The 6,561-nt window shown below is 38.0% G+C and overlaps 1 non-coding gene across 1 annotated transcript; it reads right to left on the minus strand.

Annotated features, from left to right (window-relative positions):
- Positions 1-6,454: 6,454 nt before the first annotated feature.
- LOC141417036 (U6 spliceosomal RNA) lies at positions 6,455-6,561 on the minus strand. The gene has a single exon (XR_012441667.1). It is a non-coding gene; the product is annotated as a U6 spliceosomal RNA (small nuclear RNA).

The raw sequence follows: 6,561 nt of genomic DNA on the forward strand, positions 1-6,561 counted from the left end.
TTTTTTTCACAAAAAATAAAAAGGGGGAGATGTGGGAAACCCTCAGGACCCCCAAAGCCTCTTGGAAAGGAGCATAGTCACTGTAGCTTTTGTGCAACAGCCCTAAGAGAGGTTGAAACAGTCCAAGAGGACAGTTGCTGAACTCCCCTGTTCTCTCTCTGCATGGGACCAGGAAGACCCAGTCCTGAGAACATGATGTTCCACAGTTGGGCTCGAAGCCATAGCAACGTGACAGTCAATCCTGGTACAGAGGTCAAGGGAAATAAGGGGACTGCCACGTGCTCCTTTCTGCTTTCCTGTGCTGCTTAAATACTCTCTTCAGAAAATAAACTACGCCCTTGCTGCCCAGCACAACCCTGAGTTCATGTTGCTGTTCACCGCTTGAGCACCCAAGGCCAGAGTCGGAGCCCCTGCTGCAGCTGGACTGTGGCAGATAACCACTTTTCTCAACATTTGTTGAAGAGGCTGTCTTTTCTCCATTGTATATTTTAAGAGCCTTTGTCAAAAATAAGGTGGGTATAGTTCTGTGGATTCATGTCTGGGTCCTCTATTCCATTCCACTGGTCTTCATGTCTGTTTTTGTGCCAGTACCATGCAGTTTTTATTACTATTGCTTTGTAATAGAGTGTGAAGTCGGGTATTGTGAGATACCTCCAGAATTGCTCTTTTTGCTGAGTATTGGTTGGCTATTCATGGTCTCTTGTATTTCCAAATGAGGTTTAGGGTAGATTTTTCAATCTCTGTGATGAATGTCATTGGAATTTTGATGGGAATTGCATTAAACATGTAGATTGCTTACAGTAGTATAGATATTTTTACTATGTTGATTCTACCAATCCATGAGCATGGAAGATCTCTCCATTTTCTGTAGTCTTCTTCAATCTCTTTCTTCAGGGGTTTGTAGTTCTCATTGTAGAGTTCATTCACATCCTTTGTTAAGTTTACTCCTAGGTATTTGATTTTTTAGGCTATTGTAAATGGAATTGTTTCCATATGTTCTTTCTCAGTTTGCTTGTTATTGGTGTATAAAAAATGTAATGATTTCTGTAAGTTGGTTTTGGATCTTGTCACCTTGCAGTAGCTGTTTATGGTATCTAGGAGTTTTTGGGTAGAGTTTTTTGGATCTTTAAAGTATAGAATCATATCATCTGCAAATATGCATACTTGACCTATTTGTATTCCTTTTATTTCTTCTTCTTGCATAATTGCTCTGGCTAGGAATTCCAGTACTATGTTGAATAGGACTGGGGATATGTGGCACCCTTGTCTCATTAGTGATTTTAGGGGAAATGTTTCAGTTTTTCACCATTGAGTAAGATGTTGGCTGTAGGTTTGTCATATATAGCCATTATAATGTTGAGGTACTTTCTTTCTATTCCTAGTTTTCTTACAAGCTTTTATCATGAAGTGGTGTTGGATCTTGCAGAAGCCTTCTTCTGCATCTATTGAGATGATCAAGTGGTTTTTGTCTTTGCTTCTATTAATGTGCTATATCACTTTTATAGATTTGCAAATGTTAAACCACCCCTGAGTCCATAAGATGAAGCTGACTTGGTGGTGGTGAATGATCTTTCTGATGTGTTGTTTGATTCAGTTTGCCATTATTTTATTGAGGTTTTTTGCATCGATGTTCATTAAGGAGATTGGCTTTTTTTTCTTCTTTTTGGAGGTGTCTTTGTCTGGTTTTGGGATCAGTGTAATCCTGGCTTCATAAAATTAGACAGTTTTCCTTCTCTTTCTGTTTCATGGAACAGTTTAAGGAGGGTTGGTATTAGTTCTTCTTTAAAGATCTGATAGAATTCAGCAGAGAATCCATCAGGTCCTGGACTTTTCTTTTTAGGGAGACTATTGCTGCTTCTATTTCCTTTTGTGTTATAGATATCTTCAGGTGATTAATGTCCTCTTGTTTCAATTTTGGATTGTCATAAGTATCTGGAATGCTGTTCATTTCTTCAAGATTTTCAAATTTAGTAGAATATAGGTTCTCAAAGTACTACCTAATGATTTCCTGTATTTCTGTGGTGTTTATTGTTATCTGCCCTTTTGCATTTCTGATTTTACTGATTTGGGTGTTTTCTTTCCTCATTTTAGTCAGTTTTGCCAGGGATCTGTCAATCTTATTCATTTTTTCAAAGAACCAACTTTTTCTTTCATTGATTCTTTCTATTGTTTGTTTGTTTCTATTTCATTGACTACAGCCGTTATTTTTATTATTTCTCTCGTGCTGTTTTGAGATTTGCTTGTTTTTGTTTTTCTAGGAGTTTGAGATGAAGCATTAAGTCATTGATTTGTGATCTTTCCATCCTTTTAATATATACATTCATGGCTATAACCTTTCCTCTTAGGACAGCCTTTGATGTGTCCCATAGGTTCCAGTAGGTCATGTTTTCATTTTCATTAACTTCCAGGAACCTTTTAATTTCATCATTTATTTCATCAATGACCCATTGATCATTGAGCAATGTGTTGGTCAGCCTTCAACTGTTTGCATGTTTTTTACTGTTGTTTTGGTTGTTGAAGTCTAGTTTTAATGCATTGTGATCAGATAGAATGCATGAGATTATTTCTCTTTTCTTATATTTGCTGAGGCTTGCTTTGTGCCCTAGGATCAATTTTTAAGAAGGTTGCATGGGCTGCTGAGAAGAATGTATATTGTGCAGAAGTTGGAGGAAATATTCTGTAGACATCAGCTAGGTCCATTTGATCTTGGTTTAGATCCAGGATTTCTTTATTGATTTTTTTGTTTGGATGACCTATCTATTGGTGATGGGGGGTATTAACATCTCCCACTACCACTGTGTTGGAGTTTACATATGTTTTTAGGTCCTTCAGAGTATGTTTGATGAAACTGGGTGCATTGACATTGGGTGCATATAGGTTGACAATTATTATCTCCTTTTGGTTTATTTCCCCTATTATTAGTTGGAATGTCCTTCTTTATCACATTTGATTGATGCAGATTTGAAGTCTACTTTGTTCAAGATAAGTATTGCTACACCTGCAGGTTTTGGGGGGCCATTGGCTTGGTAAATTTTCTTCCAGCCTTTCACCCTAGCCAGTGTTTGTTTCTGTTTATGAGATGGGTCTCCTGTAAGCAACAGATTGTTGTATTTTCCTTTTTAATCCATTTTGCCAAACAGTGTCTTTTGATGGTGGAATTAAGTCCATTAACATTCAGTATTAGTCTCCATAGGTATGTCATGATTCCTATTATTTAGTTGTCTTTGCTGTTTAAGGGTTTGAATGTGTGCAGCTGACTCAATGTTACTCTCTACTTTCTTGCCTTTTCTTCTCCTGTGGTTTGGTACTGCCTGTCCTTTCATGGTTTTGTTTGCTTTCATTTTCTGTTTCCAGTATTCGTTGGAGAATCTTTTGTAGTAGTGCTTGATGGTCATATATTGTTTTAGTTTCTGCTTATCATGGAAGACTTTTATTGCTCCATCCATTTAGAATGATGGTTTTGCTGGGTAGAGTACCCTAGGGTTGAAGTTATTTTCACTTAGTGCCTGGAACACCTCACTCCATGCTCTTCTTCCTTTTGAGATTTCCATTGAGAAATCTGTTGTGATTGTCATGGGTTTACCTTTGTATGTTATTTCTTTTTTCTCTCTTATATCTTTCAACATTCTTTCTCTACTCTCTGTACTTGTTGTTTTAATGATAATATATTGTGGAGTAGTTCTAGTTTGGTCAAGTCTGTTTGGTGTCCTGGAGGTTTCCTGTACCTGAATGGGCATAGTTTTCTCTAGATTTGGGAAATTTTCTGTTATTATTTTGTTGAGTATATTATGCATTCCTTTTGCTTGCACCTCTTCTCCTTCTTTGATGCCCATGATTCTCACTCAAGTTTGGTCTTTTGATGGAGTCAGTGAGTTTTTGCATATTCCCTTCACAGGTTTTGAGTTGTTTGAGTAATAGTTCTTTAGCTTTTCCTTTAATTTCCATTCTGAGATTCTGTCTTCTGCTTGTTTTAGTCTGCTAGAGCTGCCTTCCACTGTGTTTTGTATTTGTTTCATTTTTTTCCTGAGGTTTTCCATATCCTGGGTCACTTCCTCTTTAATATTGTCAATTTTTGTCCTTAATTCATTTATCTCAATTTATGGTGTTCTCTTTCACTTTGGTATTGATTTAGGACTTCTAAGAGTTCACTTATTTGTTTTTGTGTGTTCTCATATTCTTTATTTTTGTTGTATTGGAATTTCTTGAGTGCCTTCTGAGAGATTTCTTGCAGGATTTCTTCTTTCAGAGTTTCCTTTTGGGCTTCATTTGGTTCCTTGGGGTGGTCTATCTTTGTTTTCTTGGAGTCTGGAACTGGGTATCCATATTCTTCATATCCCTCAATCCTGTACTAATTTATTTTTGGATGTAGAATGGTTTCCATCCCTTTTTTGTCTTCCCATCACTCCACTTGGTGTTGTTACTGTCCCTGGTCTGTGTGTAATTTAATATTATCTAACTTACAATAGTAAAACTAATGACATGAAGAAAAAAGAAAAAGAAAGAAAGGAAGAAAAAAATAGAAAACTGAAGAAATGAACAGGCAGAGATGGTGGACAAACAGTGGACAAGACATTTAGAGAGAAAGAAAATGAAAGAAAAAAAATTCCAGGTTCAGGAACAATAGAATTTCAGTCTTATTAGTTCTGGTGTTACTCCTTCAGCATCCCATCCTGGTGTTGGTATTTAATCTGTAGCTCTGTTGTCGTCTTGCTAGGTGGTTGGGTCTGAAGATGAGCTTTGTGGACCTCTATCTGCCCTGTTTCAAGCAGTGGCTCGTCACCTCCCTGCTGACAGCCTGTCTTTCTAGACTATGTTTTCTGAAAGTTTGCATGGAGTTCAGCTGCTTGCCCCTCCCCCTTTCTCCAGGGCAATGGCTTGTCAGCCATCTACTTTTCCAGTCTTTGTTTACTGATAGTTCATGCACAGTTTAGCTGCTTTCCCCTTCCCTTTTCGCTGGGGCAGCATCTTGTTGGCCATCTACTTTTTTAGGCTTCATTTACTGAACGTTCTCTCAGAGTTCAGATCCTTGTCCCTCCCTCCCTTCTTCTCTTGTGTTCTCAGAGCCCCCTACCCTCTCTCCTGCATGTTCCTTTTCAGTTCCATGTTTATTACTCAGTTTCTTTTTTTGCAGGGCGGGGTCAGTCTGTCCAGGGGGCTATGCAGGTTTACCCCAGGGGTAGCTGTGGGAGTACCGCATGCCGCTTATTTCCTTACCTGTTGGTCTGTGGCTCCCAAGCAGGTTTGGAGCCAGTGTCTGGCAGTGTGGGAGCCCTCCTGTTTTCTCAGTGTACTGTGGTGTGAAGAAGCTTTGTACAGGCTGAAGATTCGGGATGTTTGACTTTTGATTCTTCTTTTTGTTTTTTTCTCCTAAGTGTGGCTCCAGCATCTCAAAAAGATTTTTTATTTATGGAGCTCACACTGTCTGCTTCCTTCCTTTAGTCACCTTCTTGGATCTCTCCCCGTGTTACTCTTATGGGAACAAGTATTAGGAATTTGTAATGGGAAGTGCCTGAATCCCAGAATCCCAGTGTAAAACAGATTATTGTTGTGACCAGCTGACCAACTGTTTATATTCTATTCTCAATTTTTACAATAATTCCAATGAGGTGTCAGAATTGCTATGTGATCTGTGAATATAGATGGAGAATGAGATCATGATGACCATGAACTGGAGTATTTGGAGAACAAATCATCATGTGACTTTCTTGCAAAGACAGTCTCTACCCTAACTGCTGTGAATTCTACAATTGCACTTGTAGATGGTGTGTAATGTGTTAGCATCTACTGACCTTTGAGCATGTGTTACCACTTGTACTTGGCTTGTTTTCCTAAGCCAATATGATAGATGTTATTGAGAGAAAATTTGACTGAAAGAGATGTGCAAAAGGGCTCATCTGTCCCACAAATGGAAATGCACAATGGATTGAAGCCTCTCATTGTACTTGGTGTGGTTTTACACACATCTTCAGTGAAGGCAGGAAGATGACTGGTTTCATGTCCATCAAGCAATACAGCAAGTTCAGGGCAGACTGGGCTATATAGGGAGATACTGTTTCAATGAATATCACCAAAAATATTTTTAAAAACAAGTAAAATTCCAGTGAATATTCTTCATCTATGTCAAATTCTGTGATAGTAATATGAGCCTGATGTTAATTTGTACAGATTGTCCCAGACAACACAACCAGGCCATAAATATACTGTTTATCATTCAAAAAATGATGTACATCTAATTTTTACCCTGAAACATCTGCTTTATGTTTGACATCCTGATGCTTACCAGTAAACACAGCTGCAATGGGGCCTGATGCAGTAGGACTGCTTAGCTCATAAATTGGACACTGCCAGCACTCTATTTCAAATAATAACAGATTAATAAAAGAAAGCACATAGATTAATGTGATATGATTCTGTAAGTTATGTTTGAGTTACATGGATACTGTCTTTTTAAATTTTAAATATGAAATGCTTCAGAAATTTGCATGTCATCCTTGTGCAAGGCCATGTTAATCTTGTCTGTACCATTCCAATTTCAGTATATCAGTTCAATGAATATAAGTG

The sequence above is a fragment of the Castor canadensis genome, chromosome 14 (assembly GCF_047511655.1).
Source record: "Castor canadensis chromosome 14, mCasCan1.hap1v2, whole genome shotgun sequence".
Classification (NCBI taxonomy): Eukaryota; Metazoa; Chordata; class Mammalia; order Rodentia; family Castoridae; genus Castor; species Castor canadensis.